Genomic DNA, 12,487 nt, shown 5'->3' on the forward strand with positions numbered 1-12,487 from the left:
TCCAATCAAGTTCTGGGTTGCTGAAAGATATCACAAATCTACTTATACAGTGAATAACCTTAGCTGGGAGTGTAAACTGGATACCTGGAATCTTATTTCCCTTAAGCAATCTTCCTTTTTCTAAAGCATTTAGTCTGTTTTGTAAACCTTTATCTATTTACTCTTGGATCGTATGAGCGAGACTAATATCCCTGGACAGTTGATTTACATGGTGGGCAGGGCAAAAAAACCTTCAGCATTCTTAAAGTGATAAATTACATGGTTTACAGCATGTCTTTCAGAACTCGAGTGTGATTTGCTTCAAACTTTTTTCTTTTTACCTTATTTCTACTCATTTTATGGAGTCCAGGTGTGGTGCTGTGGGCTAATGCGCTGGACTGCAAAGTCGTTTAAGCCACACGGTCAGTGGTTCAAGCTCACCAGTTGCTCCTTGGAAACCCTATACAGGGTTGCTATGGGTTGGAACTGACTTGATGGCACTTAACAACAACAACTCATTTTATATGAATCTTAGTTTTATCATGACTGAACTTCTTTTCTTTGTTATTATTTTACTTTGTTTTACTGTCCCTTTTTTCACTCGAGAGAGCCCTGGTGGCGCAGTGGGTTCTGTGTTGAGCTGCTGACCGATAGGTCAGTGGTTTGAATCCACATGGGAGTTAGATGAGGCAGTTTGCTGCCACAGAGAATAAAAGCCTTGGAAACTCTGGGGCAGTTCCACTCTGTCCTTTAGGGTTGATATGACTCAGAATCGACTAGAACATAGCAAACTCTTCCCCACCCCCACCCCTTTTTAATAATTGCTGTTGTTGTTAAGTGCTTCAAACTATTGGTGGTTCTGAGCCATAGTGACCCTGTATAGGGTTTCTGAGGAGCAGCTGGTGAACTTGAACTGCTGACCCTGCAGTTCAAATGGCTTTGTAGTCTGGTGCATTAACCTTCCTGGTGTGGTGCTATAGGATCAGTACTGGACTGCAAACAAGGTTGGCAGTTCAGACCCATCAGCTGTTCCTTGGAAACGCTATATAGGGTCGTTAATGATTTGGAACTGACTTGATGGCACTTAATAACAATAGAAACAGTAATTGTTTACTATGCGTTAATCATTGTGCATTCATTGTATATGAGCTAGGTTCTGTTATCTCTGTTTTACAGTTGAAGAAATTTAGAAAGGTTAAGTAGTATATCCTATTCATAGTGAGTGATGGAGACAGGATTCAAAGCAAGACACTTTGATTCCAGAAGACTTGTTATGCATTATGATGTATACTTCATTTAGTTCCTTTATATACATTTAAGTCAAAGATCAAGTGTGAGATGCTAGTTACTCAGAAAGTTGTCCATGAATCTATCCAGGTGAAATCAGTGCTCCTTCTCCCCAGTAACTCTCCTTCCCTTGCTCTAATTTGCATCATTTTTGACACTTATCACTTGTCACTTGTTTGTTGTTAATTGTTACTTATTTAGTTTCATTATTAGTGTCTTGTTGTTGTTGTTAAGTGCCCATGGAGTCCATTCTGACCCATAGTGAGCAACCCTGTATAGATAGGGTTTCCGGTTAGTGTCTAAGGTCCTTGAAAACAGACTCTAAATCTTAAGATTGAGATTTGTTCCTGTTCTGTGTACACAGTGCCCTGTGTGTGATATGCAACTATTAAGTGTATTAGTTGAAATTTCTAGTTTGCGTACTCAGGATCCAAGAAGAGGGAAGAGTCAATTATTTATATCCTGGCTCTTGGACTGTCATTGAGTCAATTCCGACTCTGTAATTTATATATCCAGAATTAAGGGAAAAAAACAAACAAACCCTCAGTCATTGAGTCGATTCTGACTCATAGTGACCCTGTATAGGGTTTCGAGACTAAGTCTTTATAGAGCAGACAGCCTCATCTTTCTCTCATTCAGCTTCTGGTGAGTTTGAACTACCCACCTTGTAGTTAGCAGCCCAATGCCTAATCCACAGTGCCATCACCCCCTCTGCATTCTTTGTATGTTGTTGTTATGTGCTGTTAAGTTGGTTCCAACTCATGGCAATGCTGTAGAGTTTCTGAGGAACAGCTGATGGGTTTGAACCACTGGCCTTGAAGTTTGCAGTCCATTGCCTATCCTACAGCACTATATGAAACTGAAATTCTATTCTTCTTTACCTTGAATTATATTTCAGAGATGCAGAGATGCATCAGATCTGTTTCCCTTTCTCTTTTTAATTTATGGCACCTTTAGGTAAAGCTTTAGTTTGGGTTTTAATAGATACACTGAAAAATATAAACAGTTATTCGTTAAAGTATTTTTGGATGCTGCGCTTTGTGCACATTTGCAGACCTTCTTGGAACTACACACAAAAAAGAATTCTTACTTGGTAATTCTAATCTGATGAATTTCACAGCTGGTAGAGGGGAACAGGGTGGCTCTATAAAATAAGCACTGGACTGGGAGCCACAAGGTCTGCATTGTAAGCCCACTAGTAACTCCATGTGAGAAAGATGAGACTTTCTGCTCCTATAAAAATTTACAACCTTGGAAACCCTGTACAGGGTTGCTGTGAATCAGAACCTACTGGACATCACTTAGCAATAATAGATATTGACAAAATGTTTTTCTTACTCTTTTTACCTCCTTTACTTTACTCTCATTTCCATATTCACTGCTTTAGCCTCACGTGGCTTTTTCATCAGTGCTTAAGCATTAGAAATTACATTTGGTTTGATGTTGTTATGTGCCATTGTTCTGACATATAGCAACCCCGTATAGGATTTCTGAGGAGCAGCTGGTGAGCTTGAACTGCCGACCTTGTGGTTCAACCAACATTGCAGTCCAGTGCATTAATTGAAGCACCACACCAGGACTCAGCTTACAGTACTTTAAATAGTATTGTTTTAATTTTAATATAAAGAATTAAATAAAATTATTTTATATGTGTAAACCAAGTGATGTGGTAGGTAGTGTTAATGAGCAGATTGAAGAGTACAACACTCTTGAGTTTTATGTGTATACACTGAGAATTGCTAACTTAAGTTTGAGCTAGATGGTCTTTTGAACTTTATTACTTCTTCCTTCCATTAGCCGTAAAAGGGAGTGAATGTAAGAAATTAATGGATGGTCCTGGTGTGGCACTGTAGAATAAGCACTGGACTGCTAACTAAAAGGTCAGCGGTTCAAACCCACTGATCCTTGAAACTACCTTAGACAGGGTTACTATGAATCAGAACTGACTGGACGGTACGCAACAAAAACAAACTCTTAACAGATTTTGCTGCCTTGTCATTATCTTATTTCTATGGAAAAATCTTTTTTGTTACAGATTACTAACTTATGAAACAAAAAGTTTATTTTTAAGTTGTGATTATATTTAGTATATGTGTATATATGTCTGAAATAATAGTAAATTTTGGAAGTTACTCCATGATTCTTCCAGAGATACTTTATATACAGTAGTCCCATCTTAGGTCGGAGGTCTCTTCCCGTGATTGTGTTGTACTAGAGTAAGTCAAAAAGTGTTGCTACTTGGGTTTAGTTTATATAGAGATGGGATTATTCCAAATAAAATGTGTTTAGACATGTCTCTGTGACCAGTAGATGGCTGCAGACAAGTTCTCTCAGTAATATACTTGTCTTAGTCTTGTTGCTGTTGTTTATTGTGTCGTTGTGTAGATTCTGATTCATAGTGACCCAGTCCAGTATAGGGTTTCCAAGGAGTGGCTGGTGGATTTGTACTGCTAACGTTTCGGTTTGGATTCCAGTGCTTATCCTATAATGCCACGAATACTTGTTGAGGCCATGGGGGAAAAAAACTGATTTTTGAGGTCAGAGCTAATATAAATTTTTAACAAAACTCGAGGTGACATCATCCCAAATAATTGAAGCTTAGCAACAAATTTACAGGAATGCTGCCCAACATAAAACAATTTTTAGATGGATCAGTCATTTTTAGGAAGGTTGTCAATCTCGATGAATTAAGAAGCTGGCGTAAGTCCAGAAACTGGTGGGAGAAAACTGTAGAATTACCACTAATACTATATAGCTACTGAAGTTGGGATATAGCTTGGTTCATTCATCATTTTTCTTTTAAGTGACCATCTTGGCCTCAGAAAGCTTTCAGTTACATGGTTGCCAAAAGCATGAGATTAACTGGTACACAAAGTGCTGATCTTTCCAACAATCTTTAAGCAAGACTGGAGCTAATTATAACCAAATTGAATCTTGAATTTACCAATACGATCCAGAGAGCAAGGTCTGAACAAACCTGATGGGATCTGCTGGGCTACTTGAATTCAAGCAGTTCAGCAAGTTATGGTGACTGTTTTGAGACTCCAAGTAGAATTACTACAGATTATTTTTTCTCAGGGGTTTACGAGCTGCGTTAGTGAGAAAAAGGTTGTCTTGAGGAGTTTTTTGTTTTTAAATTATAGCAGTGCATCTGATGTTGCACTGTGAGTTAGTGCAGTGGACTGCAAAGTCAGTTTGAACCCGAAGGTTGAATTCAAGCTTATCAGCTGCTCCTTGGAACCCCCCTGTACAGCGTTGCTATGTATGGGAACCGAACTTGATAACACTTAAGAACAGCAGTGTACCTGCTCATTCTTCAAGGGCAGCAAGAACTGTTCTAGGAGAATTTTGTTGGAAATGCTTACACTATCTACCTTGCAGCCTTGATCTTGTCCCTTCAGATTTATTTTTGTTCCCCAAACTCATCCCATAGAAGGAAACAGTTTGAGTTCCCCCAGGTTACAAAAAACTACCATTTTCATGTATAAGCCAAAGAACATAGATTTCTTTGGGGAAGGTATAAAGGGCTAGAGTGATGGAATCATCACTTTTAGAAGTATATAGACCCAGATGGAAGATACGTTGAGAAGCAGTAGCGTCACATTTTTGTATTTTTGTTTAGTAAGGAGCACTGGTAGTGTAAGAATCGGGCTGCTGATCTCATGATCAGCAGTTTGAAATCACCAGCTGTTCCATGGGAGAAAGATAAGGCTTTCTGCTCCCGTAAAGATTTACAGCCTTGGAGACCCTGTGCAGGGTTGCTGTGAGACTCCATGGCACATAACAACAACAGTTCTACAATTTTGTAGTAATACTTTTTGATTTACCCTCATAAGTTGATTCTGACTCAAGTCACATACCTCATTTTTTCCCATTTTTCCTGCCTTTATTAATATTTTTTTCAAATTTGATCCTTATTTGTCTTTGGGGGTTAGAAACATATGTAAAGTTATAGATACATCTTAATACTTGCATACAAAAAATGAGGCTGACATGGTACTGTCGGTTAATGTGCAAGACTGCAAAGTTTGTTTGAACTGAAAGGGTTATGGTTCAAGCTCAACAGCCACTCCTTGGAAACCCTATGCAGATTGCTATGGGTCGGAATTGATTCAAGGGCCCTTACAACAACAATAGCAATTAGCACTGTGGGTTAGGCATTGGACTGCTAACTGTAAGTTCAGCAGTTCAAACTCACCAGCTGCTCCTTTTGTGTCTTGTTGGCTCTGACAAACCTGGCTAAATAGGTTCAAAGTTCTGCTGAGAGGGCATGTAGGAGTTCATAAGTTGAACATTCATAACCCAGGAATTGTCTGTAAACTACAATTAAAAAAAAAAAAAAATTCATTCTCTAGTTAGTGACTGTTTGTTACTTCCAGAACAGAATATTTGGCGTTTGAGTGTGTTGTTAATTGTTAAGTACCATTGGTTCTGACTCATAGCCACCTGTGTAGGGTTTCCGAGGAGAAGCTGGTAGGCTTGAACCACCAGCCTTGTTCGCAGTCCAGTGTTAATCCTATGATTATTATTTATTTCTACAGTTTATTTCTTTTTAAGACTTTCTGTTTGAATTGAAGGTTTGCAGACAAGCTCTTCAGTTTTATGTTCAACAAATCTTACACTTTGTTTCATATCAAAAGATTGCAATTCCTTCCTTGCAACAACAGTTATCTGAAGTTCTCCCTGTGGTTCCTATTTCCATTCCACCCACCTTTCCATTCCTTCTCAACTTTGTCTTTAGGTATGTGTGGACCTTTTGATTTTGGATGATTGTCCATGTCATAGTAAACATACTTCACTGGAATTATTGTTCCCTTTTATACCTAGCTCGTCTGGCTGAAAACTGGGCTACGGGGATGAGTTTCTTTCTAGACCTGAAGGGTGGTCAAGAGCCATGGTTTTAGGTTCCTCCAGTCTATTTCTGACCAGTTAGCCTGGCCTTTTTCTGTTTGTTTTAATAGTTTCGAGTTTTCTATATTTTTACCACTTTTCTAATATCCCTTTCAGAGCAGTTAGTACTGGTAGCCAGCATTAGTAGCTGGTACTAGTTTGTGTCAGAGTCATGGAGATTACTGATAACATGTTTCATTAAGTCATTTGGACTAATTGATTCCAAGCATCTGCAATTTTCATTACTCTTCTGCAGATGGAGAAGTTGCAGCTCTATATATTTTATTGTAAAATACAAGTACCATGTTTGTTAACTCAATATTTTTAGCATGTGATTTAGTGACATCAATTATATTAATCATTGTTGTGCAACCATCACCAATATCCATTGCCAAATCTTCTATCTCCATAAACAGAAACTTGGTGCTTCCTAAATAACTCCCCTTTCCCCTGGAATCTACTAGTAAACTTTGGTTTCTGTACTTTTATCTATTCCATGTATCTCATTTATGTGAAATCATATAGTATTTACCCTTTTGCGATTTACTCAACATGGTATTTTAAGGGTTCATCCATGTTGTAGCATATATCAGTACTTAATTTTTCTATGACTGAGTTATATTTCCATTGTATATATACAGAGCTCGCTTTCCTACAATTCCATTGTAAGTTGGTTCTTATGTAAGTTGAATACTCTTTTTTCCCCTGTCTTCATCATCATTATCTACTATTATCAGCAATTTTATAAATCTGATCTGGACTGTGAACCACAAGATTGGCAGCTTGAGCCCACCAGCCACTCTGTAGTGGCTACAGTCTCCAGGTTGTAGATTTGCAGACTCTAAAACCCTATACCGGTTTGCAGTAGGCAGATCTGCTGCACACGACCTCTTTAAAGTGTTGAAGAGTAAAGATATTAGTTTGAGGATTAAGGTGTGCCCGACCCAAGCCATGGAATATTCAGTAGCTTCATATGCATGTGAAAATTGGACAGTGAATCAGGAAGACCGTAGAAGAATTTGTTGCATTTGAGTGGCAGTGTTGGAGGAGAATATTGAAAGTACCATGGACTGCCAAAAGAACAAACTAGTCTTTATTGGAACAGCCAGAGTGTACAGCCAGAGTGCTCCCTGGAAGCCAGGATGGCCAGACTTCGTCTCTCATACTTCGGACATATTGTCAGGAGGGACCAGTCCCTGGACAAGGATACCATGTTTGGTAAAGTAGAGGATCGGAGAAAAAGAGGAATAGCTCCAATGAGATGGGATTGGCACAGTGGCAGCAGCGATGGCCTCAAATGTAGCAATGATTGTGAAGTTGACGTAGGACCGGATAGTGCTTCATTCTGTTGTGCATAGGGTTACTATGAGTTGGTACCGACTTGATGGAACCTAACAACAACAACAACAACATGAATCACAATCAACTGGATTTGTTGTTGTTAGGTGCCATCGAGTTGGTACTGACCCATAGCCAACCTATGCACAGCAGGACGAAACACTGCCTGATTCTGGGCCAACCTCACTACTGTTGCCACGCTTGAGTCCATCGAAGCTGCCACTTGGCCAATCCATCTTGTTGGGGGTCTTCCTCTTTTTCTCTGACCCTCCACCTTAACCAAACATGATATCCTTCTTCAGCGACTAATCCCTCCTGACTATGTGCAAAGTATGAAAGACGAAGTTTGGCTATCTTGACTTCCAAGGAGCACTCTGGCTGCACTTCTTCAAAAATGGATCTCTGGGTTCTTTGTCAGCCCATGGTACTTTCAATATTCTCCGAACACCATAACCCCAAAGCATCAATTCTTCTATGGTCTTCCTTATTCACTGTTAGCATGTATATGAGGTTATTGAAAATACCATGGCTTGGGTCAGGCGCACCATAGTTCTCTTCAACACTTTAAAAAGGTCTTGTGCAGCAAATTTGCGTAATGCAATACGACGATTGAGCTCTTGACTGCTGCTTCTGTGAGTGTTGATAGTTGATCCGAGAAGAATGAAGTCCTTGACAGTTTCAATCTTTTCTAAGTTGATAAGAATGCTATTTATTGGTCCAGTGGTGCGGATTTTTGTTGTCTTTACATTGAGGTGTAATCCATACTGAAGGCTGTGCCCTTTGATCTTCATCAGTAAATGTTTTAAGTCTTCTTCACTTTCAGCAAACAAGGTTGTATCATCTGCATGTCGCAGCTGGTTACGTGTTACTAATAAGATGCACAGAACCCCGCCCCCCAAAAAAAGTCGGTCATAAGTGTGATTCTTCGCAGCTCAAATATATCATAAGTTGGGGGCTACTTGTACCACAATTTGTTAGTTTATGTTGTTTCCAGTTTTTTCTATTCACTATATTAGTGCTGCAGTGGGCATTGGTGTACATATGTCTGTTTGTGCCACTGCTTTCAAGGCTCTAGGGTGGAATTCTACAACAACAGTGGAAGTTCTGTGTTTAATTTCTTGAGGAACAGTTAAACTAATTTTTACAACAGCTGTACTATTCTGCATTCTTACCAGTTTCTACATCCTCATCCACATTTGCTGTGCACTAATGAGTATTCTTGGAGTCCTGGTGTGGCACTGTAGGCTAATGTGCTGGATGGACTATGATGTCAGTTTGAACTGCAAGGTCAGCAGTTCAAGCTCACCAGCTGCTCCTTGGAAACCCCCTATATAGGGTCACTATGGGTCTGAACTGACTGGGTGGCAGTTAACAACAACAACAACAACAACAACAACAACAACAACAACAACAACAACAACATGAGTATTCTTAAACAAGACTTTTTGTTTCTGAGGTAAATACCTAGAGAGGGAATTGCTAACTCATTGGTTGGCAGATGTATGCACAAGTTAGTAAGGAACTGTTGAATTATTTTCTAAAGTGGTTGAACCATTGTACAGTCCAACCAGTCAGTGATGTAGGGTAATTCTAGTTGCTCCACATCTTCAGTAATATTTGTCAGTGTTTTTTTTTTTTTTTTTTAAACCTTTATGTTATGAAATGCCTTAAAGTTAATTACTCGTGGTGGGGTGGTGGTGTGCCTTGGAGTTGGTTCCGACTTTTAGCGACGACTCTGCATAGGGTTTCCGAGACAATGAATCTTAACAGGAGCAGAAAGCCTCAGTTTTTCCCACAGAGTGAGTGGTAGATTCGGTTAGCTGTCCAACTCCTAATCCATTACTGTACTAGGGCTCCTTTATTACCTTTATGCTGTAGCTGTTAAGTGCCATCAAGTTCGTTCTGATGCATGGTGACCCTGTGCAGGGTTTCTGAGGCTGTAAATCTTTACGGGAGTAGAAAGCCTCATCTTTCTCCTGCAGAATCTCTGGTAGTTTCTAACTGCTAACCTAGAGGTTGGCAGCCCGACTCATAACCACTGCGTTACCAGAGCTCCTTAATTTCTGTGTTGTTATGTTTTTGTTATGTGCTGTGGAGTTGGTTCTGACTCATAGCGACCCTGTACAGGGTTTCCAAGGCTGTAAATCTTTACGGGAGCAGAAAGCCTCATTTTTCTCCTGCGGAACAGCTGGTAGTTTCAAACTACTGACCTTGTGGCTCGCAGCCCAATTAGTAACCACTACGCTACCAATTTCTGTGTAGGGTCTTGACAATTTTGGGTTAGATTTGTGAAATGGATCTTTAATATTTTATTTTTCACTTTTTATTGTTACTATACAGAACCAAGTTATATTTTGACCCTGCATGCTACCACTTTACTAGTAAACTTAGTAGTTCTAGTAACAATTATAGGTTCTGTTGGGTTTTTATCTAGATCAGTTATGTCACCTGTGAATAATGACAATTTTACATTTCTGATTTTTATGCCTTCATTTCTTTTTCTGTTAGTTCTGACTAGGAACTACAGTTCAGTGTTGAGTTGAAATGGTGATTGTGGACATCTTTATCTTGTTCCCAGTCTGTGGGTAGAGATTTAAATTTTAGTGTTAGTTGATGTTGGCTCTAGATTTTTAGGCATTTGATTGTTTGGATGGTAAAATTGTGAAGAATGGGAATTCCAGAACACTTCATTGTGCTCATTCAAAACATGCACATAGATCCTTGAACAAAACAAAGGGGATATTGAATGTTTTAACATCAGGAAAGGTGTGCGCCAGGGTTGTATCCTTTCACAGTCCTTCTTCAATCTGTATGCTGAGCAGATATTTCAAGAAACTGGATTCAGTGAGGAACGTGGCATCAGGATTGGAGGAAGGTTCATTAACAACCTGTGATATGCAAATGACAACCTTGCTTGCTAAAAGTGAAGAGAATTGGAAGCACTTACTGTTGAAGATAAAAGAATATATAGCCTTCAGTATGGATTACACCTCAATGTAAAGAAAACAGATCCTCACAAATGAACCAGTAAACAACACCATGATAAAAGGGAAAAGATTTAAGGTGTCTTAAGTTTTCATTTTACTGGGGTTCAAAATCAATATTCATGGAAGCAGTAGTCAAGAAATCAAATGACATGTTGCTTAGGCCAACTCTGTTGCAAAAGACTTGTTTAAATGGTTAAAGAGCAAAGATCTTTGTGGATCAAGCCTTGGTGTTGGTGAAGAATATTGAAAAGTACCATGGACTTCCAGAACGAACATATCTGTCTTGGAAGAAGCCAGAATGCTTCTTGGAAGCCAGAATGGTGAAAATTTGGCTCTTTGTAATTTGTATATGTTATTAGGAGGTATCAGTCCCTGGAGAAGGCTATCATGCTTGGTATAAGAGAGGGTCAGCGAAAAAGAAAGACCTTTCGCAGTATGAATTGACACAGTGATTGCAACAGTGGACTTAACAGTTGTAAGGATGACACAGGACTGGACAATGCTTGGTTCTTTGGTGCTTAGGGTAACTATGAGTCAGAACTGACTTGATGGCACCTAGCAACTGGATTTTTTTTGTAGATGCCTTTTATAAGATGAGAACATTACTTTTTATTCTCAGTTTACTGAATGTTTTTGTTATGTGTTTATTTTTCCAAATTATTTTTCTACATGTGTTGAGAATGATCATAAAGCTCTTTCTTCTTTTTATGGTATACTGCACAGATTGACTTTTCAAATGCATTCTTGACACAGATCTTGATTTGTTGTGATCTTTGTACTAGATATGTTGGTGGATTTTGCCTTCTAATATTTTGTTAGGAATTATTTTTCAGTTTTTGAAGTTTGTCTGTCTTAGTCTGTTGAATTTTTAAATTGAAGTTATGCTGGCCTCATTAAAACATGTTGCGGGGGCGGGGCGTTCAACTCATTTTTTAACATGTAGGATTAGCATTAATTCTTCCTTAAAATGTTTGGTAGACTTTACAGATGAAAAAATCTGGTCTGATGTTTTTAATATGGGAAAGATTTTTTATTACACATTCAATCTCTAATAGATAAGGCTTTTCTATCCAATGTCTTAATTCCTAACATGTGACTGGGTAAGACCATGCAAATAAGGTATACAGTACTTTAAGGCTGAAATTGGTTAGTTTTGCCATCCAACTAGGTTTAAAAGGAGCCATCTCAGAAGCAGGAACAGAAGATCCGAGGACCATCAAGAAAGAAGAGCATGAATGGAGTGAAATTTCTACCTGGAAAAATGCTGACAGTGATCTCATGGTGAGACTGAGCAGCTTCAGGCTCTAGGCTCATAGACAGGGGCACAGGCCAAGGAACCAGACACATGGATGACAGGCCGAAGACAAGAGTCAGGTGTGTCTGCAGTATGGGAGACAAGAGGCATTCCTAACTGAGGAACTGCTGCATCCTGAGTTGATTCTGATCCTGAATTGTAACCTGTTCACTTTCCTAATAAACTCCATAATTGTAAGTATTGTTATGCGTTCTGTGTGGCCATTGTAAAGGATTATCAAACTCAGATGTGAAGCAGAGAGTGCTATGGGAAAAACGGTTGTTGTCAGAATACGGTAAAGAGGGTTGTAGGATGGCAGCATGTCTAACCTCTGCTTCATAGAAATTGACCTTGGGCTGACTTTGGGTTCCCTTTCCCTTTTGTGAAACCAGGGGAAGTCAGCCATGGCCCCCACATGTTTTTTTTTACTTGAACAATTTCTTTATTACTATATTTATGAAATGATTATCAAAGTCAGTTCTTTCTCAGGGCATCTTGTGTTTTCTCAGAAACACAACCTAGGGGTGCAAGGAAGTTGCATTCTTGCTCTCTCACCATGCACCGAAGATGTTATTTATTTTAGTTTAAAAAGCAAAATGGAGGCAGCTCCTTCTAGTGACTAAAATGGTTTAGCTTAAAGTTTAATTAACAAGAAAAGCCACATTCTCATATTCTGATTCACAAAGACAAGTGTCTTTTTTTTTTTTTTTTT

The 12,487-nt window shown here is 39.0% G+C and overlaps 1 protein-coding gene across 5 annotated transcripts in view; it reads left to right on the forward strand.

Moving 5' to 3' along the window:
- The window catches only part of RBM26 (RNA binding motif protein 26), a 112,356-nt gene that overhangs the window by 14,986 nt on the left and 84,883 nt on the right, over positions 1-12,487 (forward strand). The window lies entirely within an intron of this gene.

Source organism: Chrysochloris asiatica, unplaced genomic scaffold (assembly GCF_000296735.1).
Source record: "Chrysochloris asiatica unplaced genomic scaffold, ChrAsi1.0 scaffold00005, whole genome shotgun sequence".
In the NCBI taxonomy this organism is placed as follows: domain Eukaryota; kingdom Metazoa; phylum Chordata; class Mammalia; order Afrosoricida; family Chrysochloridae; genus Chrysochloris; species Chrysochloris asiatica.